We start from the raw sequence: 26,289 nt of genomic DNA, 5'->3' as shown, positions 1-26,289 counted from the left end.
TCAGTTGTATATAAAATTGAACCTGCCCCAAAGCCAAGGGAGACTAGAAATGATGGGTCTTTATCCCAGGGCATCATCATACAGTTCAAACAATGGTGCAGCTACCAGCTGCAGTTTTAGGGACAGCATATAAGGTTTCTTCTTGAAGCTGAACCAAAAACAAATTCTTACGCTCCTTAGGTTGTGTAATATGTGCAGAAAGGTCTGGATATTGATGAGATTCAAAATTTGGTTTCTGCCAGTTACCAATGCAGTCATCAATGACCTACAGGGCTTGGTATCTCTGCCATTAAGCATTTTAGTCTTTCAACCTCTTCTCCTGGGTTAAGTTTAACACTTCATTTGGTAATTTGAAGAAAGTTGTTCCTAGCTGTAGCAGTAATGCATGGGCCAGCCAATACTCATGCATAATCAGAACCCCTTCTATGACCCTCCTCTTTCTAAGTTTATCAAATTCCTTGCCCATGCAATGAAACCTAGCTACAACAAAGCTATCGTTCTCATAGAGGTACTCTTTTATACCAAAAGTATAATTAGTAAGAGGGTCCAGGTGGATGGGGCACCCCAGGGGGAGGGGCTTGGTTGGCTAGATGTACTTGTTGCCAAACTGGTTGACACCCCACCCCTTTTTGCCCGCTCCTCTCCTTTTGTAGCCAGCAGTCTGCAGTTAGGTATCACCATGAACATGCTGGTAATCTCAAGCTGGTGGTGAGCTGAAAGGGAGAGGCCCAGAAACTTTCCCTGTGCTGGCAGTGGTATTCTGCATTCTGCTCAGCAGTGCCACCACCATTAACCCTAGAGCATCAATAATCTTTGATTATAGTAGATGCTCATTAAATATTTATTGATTTATTGATGGACCTTTGCCTGACCCAGTAACAGTGTCAAAATATTGAATTAAATAGCTACTAAGTTGGCATGAGCAATACATTTTTTTCTGCTGATCTGAAAATATTTTTTTTCCTGATAATCTTTCCTTTTTTTTTCAGAGACACAGTGAAATCTCTATACTGTGGTATATGCTATTTACTCCCTTTGGCATTTAATGACATTTGTTTGTATTAAAGAATATTATGTGGTGTGTATGGCAAATTTTTAGAAGGTGGAAAAATTACGTTTTTGGTAGTTCCTTTAACATCTACATAATACAATTGAGTTCAAATATTTGTAAAAATGAATGAATATACATCTAAAAGAAAATAATTTTACATTGGAGTGGCTTATGATAGGAACTCCTATTTATAGAAATAAAGATTTCAGTTTATTGAATATTTACTGTGTGTTAGGTACTGTGCTAAGTGTATTACCTATGAGGTCTCGTAATTCTCTTAATGACATTATGAAGTAGCTGCCTTCATTCTTACTTTACAGATGGTAATACTGGAGCTCAGACAAGTCAGATGACTTTCTCAGGGTCACACCATTAGACATGTCAGAAGTGAGTTCAAAGACATGTGACAACTATGCTATTCCTCTTGTCACATAAGAAGCAAGTGGGATTCTAAGTTTGCATTCTTTATATTTCCTATGTTGAGAATTCATAGGAAAGACACTACTAGCATTAGACCCTAGCTGAAAAGATTAAAGAAAACTAGAACTCTCCTGGGAGATCCTTTGAAGAAATTTTATTTTCTTCAGTTTTTTTAAAATTTGGGTTACATATGACCAGTCCCTATGGGCTTTGGGTATCTTCACAAAACCTTTGAAGCCAACACACAGCTTACCAAATGACATTGCGTTAACATTATAACGAAGTGGTCATATTTTACATTAGCAAGGGAGATCAGGTCAAAGCTTAGGCTTTGAACTCTACTTTTTCTAAAATCCTTTCCTGACTCTCTGCCTGCTTTTATTTCTACTTTCTCTCTAGCACGTTCTGGTATTTATTACATATTTGACACAGACATATGGTAGCCTCATGTGACTAGTTACATGGAGAACCCAGATGTCAGCTTTGGTCTCCTTTCTTAAAATCTAGGTTGGCCTGTATTCCTGTTCCCTGCCTTTCTCAAGATTTTCAGCCTTTTGAAGGCAGGTTCTATCATCAAGGTCAGTATCTGGCTCCAGCTTCTTGCCTTCTCTGAATTCCAGATTTACCATCTTTTATGTTTTCTCTTTGTTTGTTTCCACTGTGGCCTCTATCTAAGCATGGGTCTTATTCCATTTTTCTCATTTACACAAAAATACCAGTTTTTTGTTTGCTTTTGTTTTTTGCATTTTGCAGACTTTACTGAAAGTTTGAGGAGAGAAATGGAGTCTATATCCTGGCAAAGCAAAATCTTATAATCAAATATTACAGTGTCTCTCATTAAAAGTCCTTCTCCCACTTGTGTAAATTGCTGGACGATTCTCTCTTTTTTTCCTTCTCCTTCATTCTCTACCCCCATCCCAACAAAATCCAGTATCTTCCCTCATTTTCTTATGCAAAAAAATTCAGCTGTTGTCTGTTCCTGTTTCTAAATTCAGGTCTTGGCCCTTCTTTGTAAAGCTAGACACTCTGTAGAACTTCTTAATTATCAAATTCTTTTGGAAGAATCAAGGACTTATATTTTCAGTTACTTATTTTTTAGTTACTTATTAATACAAATATAAATTTTCACTCCCCATCTACAGGCAAATTTCCTTAAGCATAAAGACAGAATCCTGCATCTTTGCTACTCCTATAGGAAATTTAAAAGTTGGTTCATTCATACTTGTCTGGCTGAATAGATAAATAAGAAAGAAAAATAGGTATAGACATGAAGTGGGGAAGGAAATAGAGAAACAAGATGGTCTCTTCACTTAACCTGTTGCTTGGGTGAGCCCAGAAATACCGTAGAGTTGGAGGCCCTGTCCATTGGTCCTTTGTGTTTGGGTGAGGGTTGATAGACAGTAGCTAAATTCCTTTTCTGTCTCAAAATACTTCTTGCCGTCTACCTTTCTTATTGGATTCCTACCTTTCCAGGTTAGTTTCTGTCATCTTTCCTGCTAACTGCATTGCCCTTTAGATATGCATTTCTCTTCTTTTTTAAAATAATAAAAAATAATAACAATTATTATAATTGGGCTCCAAGCAATTTTTAGAACAACTGTTGCTTTTCATAGGTTTGTTTTGTTTTGGTTTGGTTATGAGCAGGACGAAGGGCATTTATGTTCTAGCTGAAAGGGTAGGATAGATATTGGTCACTCTTTTGAAGACTCTAGACAGAAAAATGTTTATTAAAAGCAAAATATGACCTAGAAGTTATGTGAGATTTTTGCTCTCTTTTTAACTTTTTAACACGCAAAATTATGCACACTTTTTCTCTTTTCTGATCACTAGAGGAGACTTGTCTTTTGTTCTCTCATGAAATAATCTTCTCAAAGCTTCCTTTACTCATGAACTTTGCTTTCAGACAACAAATGTATTCAGATTTGCAGCTTTGGATAGTCCTCAGTATATGAAAAGTGTACATGGTCTTCTGTGCTATTTCGTTTATTGTGACATTGCAGGTCCTATCTGGGTGTAGTGTTCACAAAGAGAAATATTGGGATCATGGGAAGTTGTTTCACAGGTCAGCCAAGCCATAGCATAGTAGTGCTTATGAACTACTCTACTGATGCCTTATTATGAGCTACTGACATAGAATAAAAGGAGAGATTCTTTTAATAAAGATGAAATGCATGGTTCATTGAAGGGAGCAGAAATGTCACCTGCTACTTCAAAATTGAACCATTTGTTTGAACATTTGTGTTGCTTTATTTGCTGCTTATCAAAAGATTTAGATAGGTCTTGCAAAGTCCTTATTGAATTTGGGAGTGTAACCATAGAAAAATAAAGTAAAAACAAACAAGAGTACAGTAAAATTTAAGAGGCAAATTCATATACAGAAGTCTTTGTGATTTCACAAGGAATGATCAAGCAGGCCACGTAGTTGGTGGGGGAACCAAGTAAACCTGGACTAAGAGACAAAGAAGAGCTGATTGCACAGAACCCCAAGTTGTAAAGCTGATATTCAAGCTTTACAATCTTTAGGTACTATTCTCTGGTTTCCTCCAAGTGGTTTGTTAATGCCTAATCAGGAAGCTTTGGACTTAAGTATTTCTTGTATGCATTCAAGAGGCTATTGGTAAAATAATTGCACTTTCCCCCCTATTTTTCCTAGAAACAAAAGAAATGGACTTATATTCATATGAGTGAATTAGGTTTACTAGATGCTAAACTTCTTAAGATAAGGATTTGGGCTTTATTTATTTTTTAAAATTCCCCTCACACTTAGCCCAGTGATGGGCACCAGATAGATAATAATATATATTTTGTGTTTGTTTTCATTTGTTGTTGTTAAACATAAAGAGAACTGACTGACAGTTTGATTAACATGAACGGAGAGCTACCGAAAAGTAGGCAGATTCTCATTAGTCTGAGATTGTTTAGGTAGGTGCTATATGAAATCTGTGGAAACAGCCAAATGACCATTCAAACTCTTTTCGCATCTAAAGAATCTGCTAGTCAATCTAAATACTTATGATAAACTGTGTAATAGGAGGAAACAATCATAAAATGACCCTTTTCCAATTGCTTCAGAGACAAGCAAATTAACACTTTGTCACAGACCCATTTATTTTAATTGTTCTCTCCTAGGTAATATCAAAAAGTCAACATGGGTAGAGGAAACAGAAAAACAAAACAAAACAAAACAATTTGTTCCTCATTAAATGTTAGAAAAGTCCAAGATAAACCTATTTAAAATTGATCTGATAAGCCCTGAGAACTGTGATGCACTGATGTGTTTTCCTCCGCTAATGGTCTTCAGCTAATATTTATCCATTGCTTTGAGTAACCATTAATCTCTTGTGTTGAGAAACTCCACAAATGCAATTTCTAGGACATTTAACCTTTCCACGTTTGCTGTCTCTTGAGTTTGGGTGACTCGGTTGTGGTGTATACTCAATTTCATTTAGTTTTCTTGGGTCCCAATTGCCAAGATAATAGCACCAACTCCATTTAAAATTAGTCTTTCTTCTTCCACAACACAGTGATATGTTCCCGAGGTATAATGAAGTTAAATTCATTTTGCCTTCCCATACTTACATTCTTATCCATTACTACCTTCTCTTCCCTGCAATGCATTCCCTGCTATTTTTCTCTTCTATAATTTGACATCAGGAATGGCCACACAGGAAACAGCTGAGCAGTGTAAATGCCTTTCTAATGATCTCAAAGCTTCATCACAAGCTTAATAATATTAATGTCCTTGGTTCAATCTTCAGTAGTTTTATTTTTATTCTTTTTTTTTTTTTTGTAGTTTGTTGCTGCTGAAAAATTCTCATAAGTTTAAATATGCAGTGAACTTAAGTTCACTTTTTAACCTAAGGATGTCAGATCCACCTTTTCTCTCCTCCCTCTTCTCTTTTCTGTTTCTAGTTACCCCAGTCTGGGCCTGACAAGTAAAGCTTTTGAAAAAATGACCACGGTTCTGAACAAAGCCTGTTGTTGCAGGTAATTGTTGAAATATCAAGGGTATTGCGTCCTCCATTACTTAAGCTCTCATTTGTGGTTTTCATGGTTTTGAGGAATGTTTATGGCTGACAGTCCTTTCTTTACAGCTCTATCCTTCAAGCTCCGGCTGATACTGCTGAGAATGACCGCTTGAGTGACTGATAAAATGTCAAGATGCCATTATTTCCAAGAGAGTGTTTGGGAGCAATAAGATCTGTTTCAATTTATCTCATACACCTGAATTTAAGTCTTCAGATTTAACTTCATTGGCTGCTACAACCAAATTGTCTCCGGGTTTTTGAGAGAGGAGCCATCATGGAATGCAAAGAGGGTTATAATGATGGTCACGCCATGACATTTGTGTTGTATTTCACTGTGCACATTGGTGCAATATTTTGGACTTAATTAATACTCTCCAGGAACCTCAGTTTATGGATGGCAATAACCATATTTTAGACCATGTGAAATACTGCAACAAAAATTCAATTCATAAGGCAGATGGCAAAGCCTAGTTTGAAGAACAACAAAACAGGAAGATTTACAGTGAGTTTCAGAACTCTTCAACTGGAATCCAGCCACTGCCAAAGCTCTGTTATTTCACTGGAGGGTAACAATCTGTGAGGGTCATTAGTGTCCTCATAAAAACTGAGATTAAAAAGTAGTCAAATGAAATGAATAAATAGTTGAGGCCTTTTCTGTGAAACAGAAGTGGAGTTGTTTAAAAAGCAAGGTTTCCAAATGTTTAGAAAAATCATTCTGTAGTCATTTGTTTTCAACCTGGAATGTACTAAAGTAGTAATTTTTAATGGAATGACAAGGATCTTGTTACATTCTCAAGCATGCAGTATACAAGAAAACATTTCATAAGCAGGTGTATTTTCTCCCTGTCTCTTTCAGAGCTAAGAACTCATTGTGGAAACAGTTATGATGGAGAAGAAGGGCTAATGAACAGAATGCTAGTAACACCACTGCCCAGTTACCTTGGTGTTTTTGATTTTGGCACTGCCGCAAGCGCCATATAAAATAATAAAGAATGGTTCATATAGGTTTTAATCAGATGAAGCACAAAGTTCATAAATAGTTTAGATGCCCTTTAAGGTTTCTGAGACTAGCTAGGGAAGGCTACTGAGGTGGAGATTCGACAACCCACAGACCCAGGAAGCAGCCTGCCTCTGCCTAAGTGCTAAAGAAAATGGTACATTGAAATGAATTTTTAAAAATTAAAGTGAGAGCCATGCAACATCATAGGATTTTAATTGTTTCAGAATAGACTTCCATCAGTGCTTGCGTGCGTGCATGTGTGCATGTGTGTGTGCCCATGCATGTATGGAACTTGTAGCAGTTATTCACATTAATATTTCTTCTATTCTAAAAATCACAACTCTGTTTAGTTACTATAAACCTTATTGAGTGGGGAGGGAAGAGTGGGATAGAGCAATGATTTACATTTCCATTTTCTAAGACCAGAGATCTTGGAAGGATCTGAAAAGTAGAGACATTAAGTATATGTAAGATAGCTAGAAATTTCTTACAACCATGATTTGTATCACGTCAACTCTAGTGTGGACCATCCTACTTCTAACCATTGCCCCTGGCCAATTGGCCAAGACAATACAAGTACCTTATGGAGAATTAGAAATTCAGATGTTACTCTTATAAATCTGCTGTTTGAGCATATGTACTCTAGACCAGAGCTCCCCCTTGATGTGTACCTTAGCAACCTGAAGTACTGTGAATGGGTTATAGATGTGCTGAGATAATGATCCCGTAGCCTTCTTGGTGGCCAAGCAGACCTGAGGTGCCCCCAGATGGTTGCCTTTAGCTATGATTGGCCTTTACAGATAATCCTATTGTTGCATAAAAACGTGTCCACTTTCTCTGTTGTCATCATATGTACATAGTTGCAAAGAACTGCTCCAGACCTCAATTTCCTATGAAATGAGGGAGATTGGACAAATTGATTCTCATGGTCCATTCCATCGCTGTAATTCTGTGAGCATATATCAGCCTGTGTTAAAATACCCAGCACACCCTGTTCCTTTAGCCATAGTTCCTTCAGCCACAGAGGCCCATAAAAATTGAATTAAAAAACATGGAAAAATGTAGTAGAGTATATTTCATGTACTGGAAATCTACTACCTGATTTTTATTGGACTCTGTGCACAAGAGGCAATCCTTGTTTTCGTGGTAGCAAAGGAGCCCATGGAACTATAACATGATCTATTATTTAAAAATATTGTTATATTGGGGTGCCTGGGTGGCGCAGTCGGTTAGGCGTCCGACTTCAGCCAGGTCACGATCTCGCGGTCCGTGAGTTTGAGCCCCGCGTCGGGCTCTGGGCTGATGGCTCAGAGCCTGGAGCCTGTTTCCGATTCTGTGTCCCCCTCTCTCTCTGCCCCTTGCCCGTTCATGCTCTGTCTCTCTCTGTCCCAAAAATAAATAAACGTTGGAAAAAAAAATTAAAAATATTGTTATATTAAAAGACCTATGACATACCTCTGTGATCTATCCAGTCTTCTGCCTCTTCTATCTTATTTGTTGGTTTTGGCCATCCCCAGTGGTTAGCTAGATGAGCTCCCACTCTATGCAGAGAAGAACTTGCAAGGGGAAAAATAATTATTGGCTCATTTTGTTAGTCACCATGAGTGAGTATGTGAGGAAAAGGAGGAAGACAATGGAACTGGCTGACTCCTACATGTTCTATAGCAGTCCCTTTATAAGAAATCAAAATTAATTTATTTGCTGAAAATGATGCAATGATTTTCTTCTAGATTCAGGGTACTGGAGAAAATCATCTTTGTCTTCATTTTACTTTTAGTTACATTTCAGAATTCTACATGAGTTTTTTTTTTTTTAACGTTTTTTATTTATTTTTTGGGGGGGGGACAGAGAGAGACAGAGCATGAACAGGGGAGGGGCAGAGAGAGGGCGACACAGAATCGGAAACAGGCTCCAGGCTCTGAGCCATCAGCCCAGAGCCTGACGCGGGGCTCGAACTCACGGACCGCGAGATCGTGACCTGGCTGAAGTCGGACGCTTAACCGACTGCGCCACCCAGGCGCCCCATCTACATGAGGTTTGCAATCATCTTCTGACATCTTCAAGATCCTGTGTATTCCCTTGGAGAGACATCGTTCTTTATAGATCTCATAGACAAAGACCAAGTAAAATAACATCATTTCACTCTACAAAACTTCATGTTAGCACACAATTACTTCTGAAGTCTGCCTTGACTGATTAGAATAAAGTTGGTAATTCAATCCTTTATATATAGCTCCAATATGTTTTAATTACTGTGTTCCTTAATATATATTTTTCTAAGGTAAAGGACATAATGCTTATGAAACAGCTTAGACAAAAGACTTTATTATCATTTAGTTAACTAGACTATAAGTACAAGAAAATACTATATTAACTTATTCAATATTTTTTCCTCATTTTGCCATCATGCCTATTTCCTTTAAATGCTATTTTATAATTATTTAATGTGTCTTTGTTTATAAATATAGTAAGGGCAAGGGCAAGCTCAAGACTCCTATAAACTGCCTGGTCAAGTATTTATAACTATGTTCTGTTTCCTTACCATATGCAATGAAAAGGAGAAGCAAGTGTGTTCACTGCCCTGAGAAAACAAGGTCAACATTTATAAAACAATCTTAGAAAAATATGAGAAATAATTGATAAAGTTCTAAAGTACTCTAAATGTTTGGTATCATGGAAGCTTGAGAAGACATGATTACTTGCAGATAGCTGTGAGTTTGGGGGATCAGGGGAGACCTCTCTGAAGTTGGTGCTAAGCTGGTCTTTAGCAGAGGAATAGGATTCATATTTACAGAAGGGGAAAGCGTGCATGAGTAAATACTTTTCTTAAAAATACCATTACATGGGATGCCTGGGTGGCTCAGTCAGTGGAGCACCCGAATCTTGATTTTGGCTCAGGTCATGAACCCGGGGTCATGGGATCAAGCATGGAGTCATACTCCGTGCTGAGCAGGGAGCCTGCTTAAGATTTTCTCCCCAGACCCTCTACCTCTGCTCCTCTCCCCTGCTAATGCTCTCTCTCTCTCAAATAAAAAAAAAAAATACCATGACACATTGTTGCTACCCAAATTTCCGCTCTTTATATCAGAACAATGTCTTTACAACTTGCTACACATTCATAACTTTTTTTTGAAAAGAATATTAATAACAGTAGTATGGTATACATGAATATACTACGCCACCAGAATGTGAATTAAGCATCAGTTAAAGTCAGCAAATACTTTCAAGCACTCCCTATATATAAGGGTCAGCACTACATGTTATGAAAAATATAAAGATATAAATATAAAAATGGAGTACTTGATCACTTTATTAAAGAGAAAATAATCTAGGAGGTTGGAAATATCATTTTAATATAATGGAGAAAGTGAGGAATCAGTTAACTTGAATTTAATGTCAACATTTCCCGATTTGTTGTTAGAACATAGGGGAAACCTCTTGCCCTTCCGAGGTTTTAGTTTTTTTTCCTTCTTACAAGTGCAGGAGCTGGATTAGACTAATTCTCTTTCCCATGATCACGGCCACTGCCCTTGGGCAATTTCTTGCCATCTCTAGGATGTACTATTACCACAGATTCTTAATTGAACTCTGTTTCCAGACTTGCTCTCCTCTTGTCTTACCCTCCATATATATGCCAAGAAAATAAATTATAGCTCTGATCTGACCCTGGCATTCACCTTGCCACTCTTAAGGCTCTCTTTAGGGTCTTTGTGGGGGCAAAATCCCAGTTCTTTACCATGGTACAGGAGGCTGTCTGTAATCTGTCTCTAATATATGCCCTTTTTCTTCAGTCTTCTAGCCACTCTAAAATTTCTGGTTTGCATCTAGGTAATACCGAAGCACTGGTAGCTTCCCAGAAGTACCATATTGCCTCTCACGACTGGGAAGTTTGTTTGTGTATGTGGTCCTTTTTATAGGGAACATCCTTCCTTTTCTCTTCAAGCGGAGCTCATGTATTTTCTAACTCCTTGCCTTCCTGCCATCCGTTCTCAGTGTTTCTATGAAGCTCCACAATCACCGAGCCTCCATTTTGTCTATATCTGTCACCCCTTCAGTCATTAATTTCTTTTAAGTTGGGCACTGCATTGCATTCACTTTTTCCTGGAACATAGGAGACACTCAATAAATACTCTGGAATGAATGAATCCATGAATGAAGAGTGTGTATTCTATATCCTATGATAGTGGAAACTCATAGAATACAGATATGGAAAAATTATTATGAGCCTAGAATGGAAAGAGAAGTTAGTGTTAGGTAGAGGGAGTGAATTAGCCAACTTTTGATGAGTGGGATTTTTATTTATTTTTCATTTTTTATTTTATTTTTATTAAAAACATTTAACATTTATTCATTTTTGAGAGACAGAGTATGAGTGGGGGAAGAGGCAGGAAGCAAGGGAGACACATAATCTGAAGCAGGCTCCAGGCTCTGAGCTGTCAGCACAGAGCCTGACATAGCACTTGAACCAGGAACTGTGAGATCATGACCTGAGCCGAAGTCAGATGCTGAACCGACTGAGTCACCCAGGCACCCCATGAGTGAAATTTTTAAAAGGCAAAAATAAGGAGGAATAAAATTCCAAGCAGTTGGTGGTGTGCTTGGGTGGCTCAGTTGGTTGAGCATCCAACTCTTGATTTTGGCTCAGGTCATCATCCCAGGGGTGTTGTATTTAGCTTCACATCGGTCCCATGCTCAGTGTGGAGCTTGCTTGGGTCTCTCTCTCTCTCTCTCTCTCTCTCTCTGTCTCTCTCTCTGTCTCTCCCTGCTCTTGCTCTCTATCTCTTAAAAAAAAAAAGAATTTCAAGCATTTGGAACAGATATGAGAGAAAGGATATTTAGGGAGTTTGACTTATTCTGAAGCATTCCCAAACTTAGTGGTTTAAAAAACAACTTCTTGTTTTCTGTCGTGGTTCTGTGGGGTAACCAGGCTCTCCTAAGGAGTTTTTGTTAGGGTATCTAAAGCAGTTGTCTTCAGAGAATAGCTGGACCAGATCATCTGAAGGCTCAATTGAACTGGAAGTCCAAAAGGCTGGCATTTGTGTCTCAGTACCCTCCAAGAGCCTATCTATCAGAGTAGCATAGACTTCTTACAGAAGCTGCAAGAGGCAGGAGTTGGAACTTGATGGCTCAGTTAAGGATTATGACAAGAAGAATCACGACATCACTTTGACCTATTCTATCAATCAAAACTTTCAAAGGGTTCATCCAGATTCAAGGGGGGTGGAGAATAGACTTCACCTTTCAGGGGCAAGAAGAATACATTCTGCAGAAAAACACATGAGATAGGAGACATTGCTGCAGCCCTCTTGGAAAATACACTCTCCAACAGGCATTTTTCCCTGAGAATAGTAAGGGGTGTGTGTAGGTTACAGAGAGGGGAATATGGGCTCTTACACAGTAAGGAAAGGTAGCTTGAGTCCAGAGAGCTTTGAGTGCACAATCTCATTAAAGTTTTAATAAAAGGTGTGCCGTTCTATCAGTAGGTAGTTCATGGGGTTTCTCTTTCTGCTGGAGTAGTTGCTCTCTTTCAACCCTCCGGAAACTTTTTGTTTTAATATGGCTTTGTTCTACATTGACCTATTTTGCTGAAATTGTATACCTTATGATGGGATATCAAGATGTCTCTTTATTTCTTATTTTTAACACAGTCATTCATCTTGAGACAAAATGGAAGCTGAGCAAACTTATCAAAGAGGAATATCTTCTGTATATTTGATAGATTTTGGTGAAATTTAGTACACATGTAGGGGTTGTAGAAATAACAGATTGCATTGGGGGATGGCTACAGTTCACTGAACTGCTAGGGTAGCTGCCTTTGAATACTTTCCAAAAAATCGCTTGCAGTAATTGATGCCCTGGGAGAAGCTAATGTATTGGCAGAGGGAATAGAAATTTAAAAAAACTATGTAGTGATTTGGTCGATGACATAGCCAGACTATATAAATTTAGACACAACTGCCATTTTAGTGAAAACAGGTTTTTGGGTTTTTTCTCCCCCCCCCCCCCCCGCCAAAGTTTCTAAATAATTATATCTTTACTTCAGGGTGCTTAGATAGGTACAGCTTCTGGGTCCAAGAAATCTTAGGAAGATTTTCAAAAAGCCAGAGCACTCTAAGTAACAGCCCATCTGTCCCCTAATTTTAGAGTATTTTTTTTAAAAAGAAAGATCTCTTTAATTTTTATTGCCCACCTCTAAAATATAATGCAAATGACTCAGCAGGCTACCCTGGTAGATGATAAACAAATGTTACTTGCTAATTTCCTGTTCTATTGCTTAACTTATCTACACAAGTAATGGCAGTACCACAGAAAATGCTATCACTGTGTTGAACTTTAGTGTCATGTCAATGAGCACACTGAGAGGCTTTCTAGGAAATAGTCTTATGAAAACCATTAATGCTTTCATAATGTGAATGTGTTTTTTAAAAAAGATGTTCGCTGCATGACAGGGTTTTTCTGTGAGGACTCTGTTCTTAGTACCAGAAGAATCAATTTCTTCCGTGAACCTGGCTTGGGTTTTATCTTCCAAACATTAAGTGATGTAACTGCTAGCTTCCCCCCCCCCCCTTTTTTTTATTGTAGTTCTCTTGGAAGCTTGGAGACAAATTTGTGTTCCATTTCCAGTATGTGCTCTGTATTATACTATGTACACTTTTGAATTCTACTTTAAATCCTTTAGGGACAACCAGGTACAAAACAAATAATCAATCACATAGTGAATATATCTCAAGTTGATTGATCCAGGATTCATTTGCTGTAACAGTTGATTAACCCTACATATGGACATCAACCTCACAGAGTTTTGGGAAATTAAGAAGTTGCAATCCCCTTTTTTGATTCATGCAAGTTAATTCATCTTTCAAGTGAAGTAAAATAGAAATGTTTGGCTAGACTTCACCCTAAATAATGTGTGGTGATGGTGATGGTTTAGGAAACAGCCAATAGTTTAAAAAATTGTTTGGGGATGTACTTAGAGTTTCTGGCTTCTCCACATGGGGACTTTACTTCCAAATTGACTTTAGTTGGCAAATATTATAGAAAGCTTAATTATAACAGGGGCTCTGAATTACTTGTCTGTTCATTGACAGAATGTCTACACCAGCCCTACATTTTTTATGGATTGTCTCACATATCTCTCCTGTTGAGGCTGTCAGAGAAATCTGTGAGATGTGAGGCCAAGAACGGTGTCCTCTGCTAAATATGTGCAAAGGGAAGGGGGTGAGTTTTGATGGCACATATATTTATTTTTTGCTCCATTGGCTGATATAAATGAGGAAAAAGTCTAGATTAAAGAGAATAGGCCCTCTTAATAAAATACTGAAACTTGGACACCAAAACATAGTACTCTTTCCAGAGTGTTCACGTCTTTGTTTGTAAAATGTATAAAGTATTCCCGTTGTTTAGCCTATGGTTTTATGTACATTGTAAAAGCAACAAATAACAATTTATGATGGAAATAAACCACGTTTGTGGTTCACTACCACCCAAACTGTGATGACACTGACTCTCAATCTCTTTGACTTTGGATTCAGAACACAGTGACAAATGCTACCCAGCTGTCTGTCAGAAATAAATTTCTGGATTAAATCAACAGAGCTTCAACTCAATCCGGACAAAATTGTGGCAATGTTGACAGTATAAGGGCATGACTCTGAGGAACTCATCTGAAATGAATCCTATCAGAAACTCATGCAGTAACATTTCAGAGAACCAAGAAAGTGCAAGTGAGTTTGGGTTCGTTTTCTGGATAAGCAAGTGAAGACACTCCCCCCCCCCCCCCCCCCACTTCAAACCTGTGTTCCATAATAGGGAACATGTATCGTTCTTTGTGGCAATCCTTTGTGTACAGGACATGAGTAGAACTTTGAATCAATTAATTACTCAAACAATGACTAAGCTGTAAGTGCCTATCAGTGCATAATAATTATCTCAGTGACAGATGCAAATATGCAGAAGACACTATTCTTCCCTTTGACAAGCTTAACATCTACTTGGGAAGATGGTCTATGGGCATAAAATAGAAGCAAATTAAAATGGTTTGGGGAGGAAGTTTCACAGAAGTTTAAAAACAGGAGAGGAAAAACCTGATAAGGCAAATTTATGCCTCACAGAAGAGAAAGTGGATTTTTCACACCCTTGCCCTCTCTCCTTTGGTTCACCGGTGGTGAGTGACTATTTACCTCTGAACTTCTTGTGAAATAAGCAATAAATAGTACCCTTAAAATCTGAGTCACTTTTAGTTGGGTATCCTGTTATTTGCAGATGAAAGTGTCCTGCCATGAAAACCAGCTATCCTGGATTTAAACTCATGAAAGTTCTGATGTATTCTGGCTTGTGTAAAATCATCTAAAACATTCCCTTGGGATGTTGCCATTTTTCAAATACTTTGTTCTTTGACCCAGTTAGAGCATATATTTACTAATTCATAAAATACACTTTTATTGAATTATCTTCCATGAGATAGGCCCCATGCTGGGCACTAGAAATTTAAAGATTAGTGAGATGTCCTTCCATTTACAGAGCTCACAAGCTACTGGGTGGCTGGGTGGAGAGGTGAGGGGGGTGGTGAGAGGAGACACAGAAACAACTAATTTTAATGAATTGCCCTAAGTTCTGATATAATTATAAGGTGCTTTGTGGAATGAAAGAGAGAGAAGTGGAATGGAAGGAAAATAGTGGGAATGACTTCCTAAGAGAAAGTTTCTCCAGGATATTTTAGGAAGTCTTTTTAATGATGGGAATTGTAGACACCATGGCAGGATGGAGCCATCATTTGACAGCCATCCTTTTCTCTGAGACCAGAGAAATTATGAGCTATGAGCTACAAGGATCTGGTCCCATCTCTGCCATTCACTTACTCTGTAACTGTGGTAGTCACTCCTGTTCTTGAGCTCTTCTTCCATCCCTTCTAAAGGGAAGGTCATTAAGCCATCATTTGGGTACAGGTGTGAGGCTAGCCTGAAGAAAAGGAGGGATGCCTAAAAGGGTGTTCCTAGTGACAGAAAGAGGGCAACTGGGTGTGGAGTATGAGCAGTAGGCTCAGGAAAATTGCAAGGAGAAGAAATAAGCCAACTGAAACAATAATGAGAAAGGCCAAGAGAGTTTGCCATGTGCCAGGCCTAAACTTTTTACTTCTATTAACAAATCTTGTCTTCACAATAATCTTTTATGATACACTGTTCATATCCTCGTATGAATGAGACCCAGGGATATTAAATATCTTACCCCAAGTCACACATTAATTATTATAACCTAAGCAAATGGGCTGCATTGTAACCTAAGTGCTTGTAACACTTTTCTGCATTATGAGCTCTGGTTGATTTATACCATGAAGGAAATGAGACTGTGAATGAAACAAAAGATAAATTCCAATTGCAAAATTAAGGATGGCAGAGGGAAAAAGACACTGTTGTGATGTTCTTGAGCATCTAGCCTCATTTGTAATCTCTAAGCAATCTGAAGATCAAGGTAAAGTAACTACATAGAACTGAAACATGTTTAGGCTAATGAAAATAATTTGACTATGAGAATAAAGTAATGAATCATTTCAGATTTCATTCTACTATACCTTCTAAGGGTAGGGGTGGAATGAAGGAAATAGTCTAGGTGAAGAAAGATGGTAAACTGAATTAATGTATTTGCAGTGGAGATAGAGAGAAGTGAATGGGTTTGGGTTACAGAGGAAGGAAAAACACAGGATTTGGTGATTGAAGTGGGAGGAGGGTAAAAGGAAAAAAAAGGAGAAAAGTGGGGATGACTACCAGGTTTCTGCCTCAGGTAAGTGGATAGATGATCTTATCTTTTATGGAGATAAATTATGAATACGGAAGAGGTGCATATTTGGGGAAGTGGAATAATGAGTTCATTTTTTTGACATGTTGAATTTGAAGTGCCTCTAGGATGTTCAAATGGAAGTGTTCACTATATGATTCTGGAGCTCAGGAGAAGGATATGGCTGGACTGTGAAAATCATCAGCACACAGGAACTTCTGGAGTCATAGGAATAGATGAATTCTCCCAGGAAGACAAAGTAAAATGAGAAGGGAAATGAAAACACAACCCAAATATTTAAAGTGCAGTAAAAGAATGTAAGTCGTTGAAGAAATGGCTAGAGAGGTAAAACAAAAAAACAAAGAATGGGGTTTCCAAAGAAGCCAAGGAGAGTGGGCACAAGGGTTTCAGTAGAATGGAAACAATGTTCGCCACTGCAGAGAGGCCGGGTACTGTATCTACTGACCTTTGGAAGAATAGATTTACTGGAGCAGTGGGGTAAGGAGGGGCTGGAAGGGGAGAGGAAGTGAAGACAATGGTTGTGGGCAACACTTTAAAGTACTGACTGGCGAAGTAAGAGAGAGGGAGATGTCTGGATGGAACAGATTTTAGGCATATTTAATGTTGACTAGAAGGAGCCAGTAGCAAGGGAACTTTTAAAGACAGAGAACACAGGGGGAGTATTCTGAATAATGAGAAAACAGTTGTGAAATAAACAACATCGACAAGTAAAGAAACAAGTTATTTTTATATATGCCTCTGTATCCAGACACCAACAGGGACTTCTGTCTAGAACTGCTTTCCTGGGTACCCCCGAAGGACTTGTAGGAATGGTGTATCAGTATGCTTAGGAAACATAGTTTCTCTCTCTGAAGAAGATCAGAGAGCCAATATGCTCCCCAGTATATTTAAGGTCTTCACTGTGGGAGTGAAGGGGTTGGGAGAAACCTTCTACAAAGATGAGCACAGGTAAGAAATAAATCAATATGAGCAAAGGTGGTTTATTAGCAATTATGACTAAAACAATAAGCACTATCAGATTTAATGAGTCTGGTCAGGCAAACCTTGGGTCTGTGAAGTAAACTGTAGTTTTTTTTTGGCAACAAGAAGATAGCCCAGTGGGCTGTGTATGTAAAGATGGCTTGGGGGGGGGGGGAAACAAACAAAAAGAAGAAAAACAACAACAACCCAGCCAACTGGTCCTGGGATGGAACACTAATTCCTGAGTGGCTATAGTATCTATTTTTAAGAGAAGAATGCTAACTACTCCTTTTCTCTCATTTGTTCATTCAAGCCAACATTTAATTTGGCCCGTCTGTATGCCAAGCACTGTATTGGGTTCTGAAGGACTCAAAAATTAATAAAGCCCCATTCTTATTTTCACGGGGTCACAGTTTCCTGGGAAAGTTAGACATAAAGATAGTCCTTGTGGAATGTGGTAATTGCTATCTGTAAAAAAAAAAAAAAAAGTATGTAGAAGGAACCATGGGTGCCTAATCCTTCCTCGGCTAAAGGAAAACTTGAAATGAGAGTCAAAAGATCTCCCCTTGTTTTGAAACTACAGAAATAAATGAGTCTATTTCAGCCATCCTTTTTCATAAAGGCATTTTTTCCATACTTAAAATACTTACATATCTTTTATCTTGATGAGAAGCTCCTTACCCCATTTATACTTGCTAAGCATGTTGGCATGAATGTATTTAAAGCTTATTTATTTATTCTGACAGAGAAAGAGAGAGCAGGGGAAGGGCAGAGAGAGAGGGAGAGAGAATCCCAAGCAGGCTCTGCACTGTCAGCACAGAGCCTGATGTGGGGCCTGAACCCATAAACTGTGAGATCATGACCTGAGCTGAAACGAAGAGTCAGACACTTAACCAACTGAGCCACCCAGGTGCCCTGGCATGAATGTATTTATAAAAGGATCACAGAATTCCATTGCTGGATGAGACTTGAGCAATCATTCTAACTACCATACTGTCAATTGAAGAGTCCACCATTATTCAAGCTGTTATCCATATAAATCACTCATTACCACTCTAAAATGGTTATTCTCACTTGTTGTGTAGTGTTTTTTTACTTATACACATATGTATTTGTATAGTTACTGAAGTAAAAATACAATATTTTTCTACTACTATTTAGCATTAAATTAGATTTTTTTCCATCTTATTACAGTTTATGTACTTTTGATTTGAATGGCTGCATGATAGCTTGTTGTCTCGATCTACCTTAAGATACTAGATAATTCCTGTAATTTTGGGCATGCACAACCACTCCACTTTATAGATAAAGAAACTGAGGCCAGTTAAGGTAACTTCCTGCTTTGGGTCTCTGCCAATACTTTCTTTATGCCATGTTGTCACTTTTATATGGAAGATGAGAGTTTTAGCTGATTGAAAATTGTTGTCAAAAAGTCCTGTGAGCTTGGTTTCTTTAATGCTGGTGTATCATTTGGTATTTGTAAAATATCAAATCATAATGAAAAGCAGGTGCCTGCTGAAAATTGAGGAGACTGGTCAACAGACAAGGGAATATGGGTCACTTTTTCCTCTGATCTGACAGGAGCTGCTTTTGCCATGTTGGACAGATTACGAAGAGATCCTGTATTCTCATCCATGCATGTTAATGGACAACATGAGCTTGCTTCATGCCTCAGGTATTTAAAGCAGTAGCAGGTTTCTAAAGAGCTGGGATAAATGTGGGTAAGACTAACATAGGTGGAAGCCAGTAGAATAGGTCACCCATTGGAAGTTGTTTTAGGAGGGCATGTCTTGGAGAAAGAGAACACTACCATGGGGGAAAGGAGGGTCTTGGAAACTTAGATATGGAGCTATTTAAGGGAGGTAGGAGAGGCCCATCAGACCTCTCAAATACTAGAGTGTTGGTCCCGGAAGGGATATTAGAGACCATTTTAATTCATCAAATACCTAATTAGATAACGGGTTGAACTAAAACTCAAATATCATAATGTCAAATTGAACGCGTTGTCCATCAGAGGATGAATAATACCGGTGACAAATTTTTTCCTCCTTCAATTATTAAGCATTTTCACATACAATTTCAACTTCCTTTTTAAAAACTCTAGTCACTTTAAAATACGTGTTTTAAAGTATAGTCCAGTTAAATAGACTAGCAGTATCTTCATTCAGTAACACCTGTCTACACCCTACTTCTAAAAATGCTGATCTAATTGGGTCAGGGTTGAAGGAACATAACAGATAAAAGTTAGAAGCAGGAGGAAAAGGACTGGTAAATGTGTTCCCCTTCTAGCATCCCAAAGGATGTGTGCAAGTAAAATGACAGAATCATAGAATTTTAGTTTTCTAATTACTGTCAGAAAGCATGTTATTTACCATTTTTATTTTATAGATTGAAAAACTGAATCTTAGCTTGTTCAGGTTTTTCAAGAGCTTATTAATGGCAACATGAGTTCATGCTTTCTTTTTGGCTTTAATCTAATGCTTTCTGTCAACTAATGAAATAATTATTGTTACTATTGTTGCCACGAAGTAGGATGAATATCACGGTGTACAAAAGAAGTAGGAAACATGTTACTATCCTTAAGACTTTACCAATTTGGATTGCATAGACAGAAATACAGTATAGACTCAAGAACTTGATCCTGCATTCATTGGTGAATCTGAGAGAAGCTCATAGAAGGTTGATTTGGAAGAAGTGGACCTTGAGGAGGTGGGACCTGATCTAGCCCCTAAAGGATTCAATTTGAACTGGCAGGTGGTAGTTGAGGGAGAGTGTGCATTTCAGGCAATATTAGCATGCCACAGGAAGACCCAGGGACTGCAAAGACATTCATTGCATTCTTTATAATAGTTTTAATATTCTCATTTTAATCCATGTGAATAACTTTGGGCAAGTTACTTAGTCACTCTTGTCCTCTTTTTCTTTAGCAGCAAGGAGGGAATAACAAAGCAGGGCTGCATTACAGGGAAACCAGGAGGCATCGTGAATACGAAGCATTATAAAGAGTTTTATTCACATAAAGGGGAAGGAGAATATGCTCCACAAAATTCTACAGCCAGAATTTCAAAGCATCATTGTTGCCTAATGACGGTTTTAGCTTTGCCCTCAGTGAATATATAGTTGGAGTTTTGCAACTGAAAAATATCTTTGTTATGTTTTGCCGGGATCAAAGCACACATAAAGCCTGATCAAATGGAAAAAAAGGCACAAGATACAGGCGAGCACCTCAGCATGACAAAGAGCAGCCCTTAGGTTTTTGCTAATGCCCTACCCGGTTCAAATGTTCTGAAACCTTTGTAAGCAGAGACTGAAAATCCAACAAAATTACCATATATGTATTTTATCCAAAACAGTTGCTCATGCCTTACTGGAGATCAGAGTTACCACAGATAGAAAGACCTGAGCCATTCTCTCCAACAGGGTGTGAGTCCAGGCTGCCAGGGAAGAAATATTTGTTTGAAAAAAAGTGAAACTGGAAAAACTGAGAAGATTTTAAGAGAGGGTGAAGATGAGGAAATCAGTTAAAGTAAGAATGAGTCAGTGTAAGGAAATCCAGATTTTTCAATCTTAGGTATACAATGGACTCCTTAAGAAAAGGATGCTTTATAAACAGAAAGAAGTATCTTATGAGTAATTTATCAATTGTTTGCCTATAAATGAGAGTTGTAATGAGAAGCAAAGAAAGTTTTCTTAGAATGAGTGAGATTGGTGTTTTAACACTGGATAGAGGGACAGCCTGTTCTCCTAGGCTGCAGTTTCTAAGGGCACCCATACACACTGAAGTTACCTTTTGTCATGATTCGAGACAGAAGTGAAAGCAGAAGCTGTTACCATTCATTCTGTACATTCCTACCAAACCTGGAGAATCATATTGTGATGCATACTTCTAGCATTATTGGCATCTTATCTTCTTCTTTAAAGAACTAATTAATGTCTGGTTCTTATCTTTGACTTCCTGAACTTTCTCTTGTTTTTTTTTTCAACAATTCACTTAAGATCTTCTAGGGTCATCATGTATTTTTTTCCTGCTTAAAGGACAATTCTTTGGGGTCTTGAAGTCCTTTTGCTACACATATGGGCTATATACAATAGGACAGATGGAAAAGTAGGAAATTCAGTTCAGAAAGGATAAGTGGTTCTTGAGCTCAAAACAAAAAAATGAAACAAAACCCACCTAATTTGATTGTCTATTTTTTTTCTCACTGGAATGACTATTTTTGTAACAGGATTCAACTGTATTGTAAACTTCTAAGGCAAATTTTTTTATGCTTTCATTTTATTTCTTATCCCCACCTCAATATTTAGGATAAAGTCTTATCCTTAGAAAATGTTCAATAAATATAAATTAATTGAATGATTATTTGCTTATCAAATTGATGGGTTAGTCAATATGCCATTGACATTGCTTGACTTCTGAGAACATTTGGGGGTTTTCAATGGAGACACAGGGAGGCCTTCAGCGGCCATGCCATATTTATCTTCATCTCCCTTATACGGGTTAACCTCATGCTCTGCTCAGTGATTCCTGTAGGTAGACGCTCCATTTCTGTTTATTGAATAAAAAATAGTTTCTATTGTAGAGCAATAGCTCCTCAATTAAGTTTTGTTATGAGAACTTGTACCACCAGATTAAATTTAAAAACAACACCAAATTGTTGCTATATGACCTGGCCTTTCAGAACTGAGAACCTAATATAATAATAAAAGGTTATTTCCTTCAGGGTGTATTATCTCTCTAGCCAGATGCTCATTGTTACATGCATGACAAGCTCCTTAGAGCTAAAACATTCTCCCTTATGTGGATGGAGGAAAAAAATGAAAACCACTTACCTGGTCAACATTATTTCATAGGGTGCTGAGGAATAAATCAGGCTTGGCATGACCTTCATTGAAATTTCAGATTTATTTACAGAGGTTTGTGCTGATCGCTTTATCTACTGGAGGCTCGGTTTCCCCTTGGTGACTCATAAGTAATGTGGTCCACGCAAACCCGTGTAAATAGAGCTAATATTTCAAGGGAGGTCATGCTATATACTCTTCCCCTGAGAATAGATGATGGCTGACTGCTGGGCTGATGCAAAATTTATCTTCGTGAAGGAGGAGAGGGAGTGTGTGGTCTAGAGGGCAGTATCCAGGGTTTGTGAACCCAAAGAGGGGCTGAGATACACTGGGTCCAAGCGTTTGTGTTGTGTGTTTCTACTTATGGGCAAAGATTAGTAAAGGACAACAAAATAACTCACTCAAGTCAAGGCTTCAGTAGTCTACAAAGTCATCATTGATTTTTCTCACTTTATTTATATTCATCTTTTGCCTCTGAACCACTAAATCCAGTGGTCTCCAAAGAAGAGTTTGGACTCACCAGTGAATAGATCTGTAGCCTGGTTGCCTCTATCATTTCCATTTCTTTTCCTTTATTCTACTTTCAGTCTCTTACCATGTCTCTTTTTCCCTGCCTTCTAATGTTTTCCGCTGGGATTTGTTGCACATAGTAGCTTCTATACCCTAATTCTACATAGACCTCTACAATCAACAGCCTCCTAATTTACCATCCAGAGACTTCTCCATACATATGGAGAGATACCCACCCAGCTATTTGCAAGTATGAGGTGAATGCAAGGCTTTTGGAAAATGAAGACAAGCTTCTTCCCATAAAATGTGTAAAATACAAAATCCTGTGCTCTAGGATTTCTTACATCTGCTTTATAACATATGATTGTATTAAACCTTCTAAATGTTATTAAGATGTCTAGTAATAAGTCAGATAATTGTATAAGAGATAATCAAGAAATACACATTAAGGGTACTCTATGACCTTAGTGTGAGATAAGGATCTTATCCTCATGTAGGTTACAATGAATGTGTTTGGGTAAACAAGACTAACACTCTGGGGCGGGGGGATACTGAAAAAACACAAGTCTGTATAGAATTTTCTGTGTGGTATGGGCTTAAGTGACATTCTATATACATATGTGGTCATGCCACTCTTCTTAAAATCATCCTGAGGGATAAAATCCACACCCCCTTTACAGTTCTTGGATCTATAAGAGCTTTGCAACCTGGCCCCAGTTCATCCAACCATGTCTCCATGCCAAGAAACTGTGTTCCAGCTTCACTAAACACATCTAAACTACTATTATATTTATTCAGGGATGAAAAAGCTAACGATAAATAACTTGTATAAGATCATAAGGCATATTAGTTATAGTCACTTGACATGTAAGGTCCTTTCCAAATGTATTACCTTATTACCTTTATCTTCTTTCAGCTTGGGATGTCTTCCACTACTGTGTCTGACTGGCAAATATCAGTGTCTCAAATCGTCCCAGAGCTGAATGAGTTATTTCTTGTTCTGAGCTCATACAGCACTTGCTTCTACTTCGCTGCATTTTAAGTCATCTCTTTAACACTCTCCCCCACAAGACCATGAGCTTTTTGAGGGCAAATGCTGTGTTTTATTCACTGTGGATTCCCCAGTGCCTAGCACCAGAATGTTTTATGGGTGTTTTAAAGGTGAGTAAATTCTCAGAAAGTGGCAGCATGATCTGCTAAATGAGTAGAGAATGCAGCCACCTCATGAGATCTAAGAGCTACTAAATAGAACCTTCACATTAAAATATCCCCCCTCATCCTGCCTCTGTCACAAGAGAATCCACACATACCTCTTGGGGCTGAGGTTGCTATGGTCCTGATCCCGTGACCTGGGGCAAATTACTTACCCTTATGTTTATTGTAGTATCTTGTATTGTCTTTATCTGCATCATTTTCAGCAATAGCAGCAACAAGGCACATGTCTATAGGGTCTAATGCCAGGTATTGTGGGTACAGACAGTCATAAAACCTGTCTTTGCCTTGGAGAATCTAATATAATAGTAGAAAATAGAAACAAATGTCATATAATAGCACAGACCTTTCCATGTAATACACCCATCTCAGAACACTTTAAAAATGAGGAGTGCTATGGATAAAAGGTGCTATATCCACTTTTTGGAGATTTTTCATGTGCAGTAACAGGATAGAAGCTTTTTGAAGTTTTGTGATAAAAATATCTATTTAATATTTTTAATATCTTTGTACTATCTCTTTTATTGAGATATAATTACATATAGCAACATATACACTTTTTAGATACAGAGTTTAAGTTTTGACCAGTGGATACTCTCCTGCAACCGAAACCCTAACGATCTAGAATATTTCTGTTATGCCCAGAATTCATGATCCCCAAAGACCACCAGGGAGCTGAGTCCGATGCAAAAGCAAAGAGCCTTTATTCAAGCTACCTCCAGCTCAATCCCCTACCTGCACCGACGCAGCGGTGAGATACCGGAGAAAGAGGGAGTTTCAAAAGCACAATGGTTTTATAGGGATCATGGTCTTAGCCGATTGGCTGGGGAAGGATCGTGGACTCAGCCGATTGGCTGCCAAAGTGTGGTCCCAGATCAGCAATTATCAGTGTCACCTGGAACTTGTTAAAAATGCAAATGTTGGGGGCGCCTGGGTGGCGCAGTCGGTTAAGCGTCGGACTTCAGCCAGGTCACGATCTCGCGGTCCGTGAGTTCGAGCCCCGCGTCAGGCTCTGGGCTGATGGCTCGGAGCCTGGAGCCTGTTTCCGATGCTGTGTCTCCCTCTCTCTCTGCCCCTCCCCCGTTCATGCTCTGTTTCTCTCTGTCCCAAAAATAAATAAAAAAAACGTTGAAAAAAAAATTAAAAAAAAATAAAAAGCTTAAGTCTTTTAAAAAAAAAAAAAAAAATGCAAATGTTGGGCCTGGTGGTCACAGACCTACTGAATCAGAAACTCCCGGGGTGGGGCTCAGCAATCTGTGTTTGAACAAGTCTTCCAAGAGATTCTGATGCACCTGAAGTTTAAGAACCACTGTGTCTGAGGATCTGTAACATGTTTGGCCTCAGTGTATACAGAACGTTTCTCACTGGTCACCTATTAACCATTAGCTGTCAGCCTTGCTGTGCTATATAAATACCTAGCACCAAACACCATCCCCAGAGACTCTGATTAATTGGTTTGGGGAGGGGTAAAATGCTCCCAGGTCATTCTAAGCCTGGACAGGGTTGAGGGCTCCTGCCTCTGGCCCCTACCTGAGAGAAGCCCTCCCTCTCCTACTCACACTTTCCACGCCTCTCACACTCCCCTTCCTCCCACCTCAGACTTCGGAAGAATGCATCAATCGGTAGCCTGTTTTCTTAGAAAACGTAAGTTACTCAAGGGGAGGAGGCGTGTTCTGAGGTTTGAGCAGCAGCTTCTTTCTGTGGCCATGTTGGGGACATAGTCACTAGTCAGCCGGCCTACGTCTGCTCTTTCAATTTGTATCGCTCTAGAAAGCTTTCTCATGATTCTTGCCACTGAATCCTCTTCCTCCTAACCTGCCCTGCCCCCAGGAAACCACTATTCTGATTTCTACCCTCATGCACAGTGGTTTTGCTTGTTCTTCACACTCACTAGGCAACCCTTATTAAATGTAATATTTATTAATATTATACATTTATTATATTGTGAAACATGCTTTGAAAATGCTAGGTCATCCCTTTTTAGTTTTAATGGATTTTCATATCCATTATCTGATTTAATTCAAAATAATAAGCATACTGTAGGCGTCAAATGAATGATTCAAAAGGTGGTTGCTATAGGAATTGAGATGAAAACATGTCACTTAGGGTTTAAGTTGGGACAGCTTCCCAGTGGTTATTAGCCAAACTTCACCTGGACCTTCCTGATGGTAGGATGTAGACAGGTGGAGAAAAATGGCAAAGGAGTTCCAGGACTTAGGAACAGGGTGGCAAAGACTTAAAGGAAGGCCACATATGTTTTAGATTAGAAGAGCAGCTGCAGAATAAAGCCCTGGGAATAATGCTGCAGTTCACACATCCTAGATCCTGCTCTGAAGCCCTGAGGGCACTGCACTCTGTGACCTGGAGAGGGAGGGACTGCTGCTGGATCTGGGTAAGGTTGGCTCCCGGCATTGGTTTTCTGAGAAGTGTTTCCTCAGCAGGGCTGACGTTACCATAACCTTCTTGTAGGGACTCAT

General features: G+C 38.6%; 1 pseudogene; it reads right to left on the bottom strand.

Annotated features, from left to right (window-relative positions):
• Window positions 1–26,289, bottom strand: LOC112868186 (cleavage and polyadenylation specificity factor subunit 5-like; annotated as a pseudogene).

This window comes from Puma concolor, chromosome D3, assembly GCF_028749965.1.
Source record: "Puma concolor isolate L17-30 chromosome D3, mPumCon1.1.hap2, whole genome shotgun sequence".
Taxonomy (NCBI): domain Eukaryota; kingdom Metazoa; phylum Chordata; class Mammalia; order Carnivora; family Felidae; genus Puma; species Puma concolor.
This window is presented reverse-complemented; position numbering and strand designations above follow the sequence as displayed.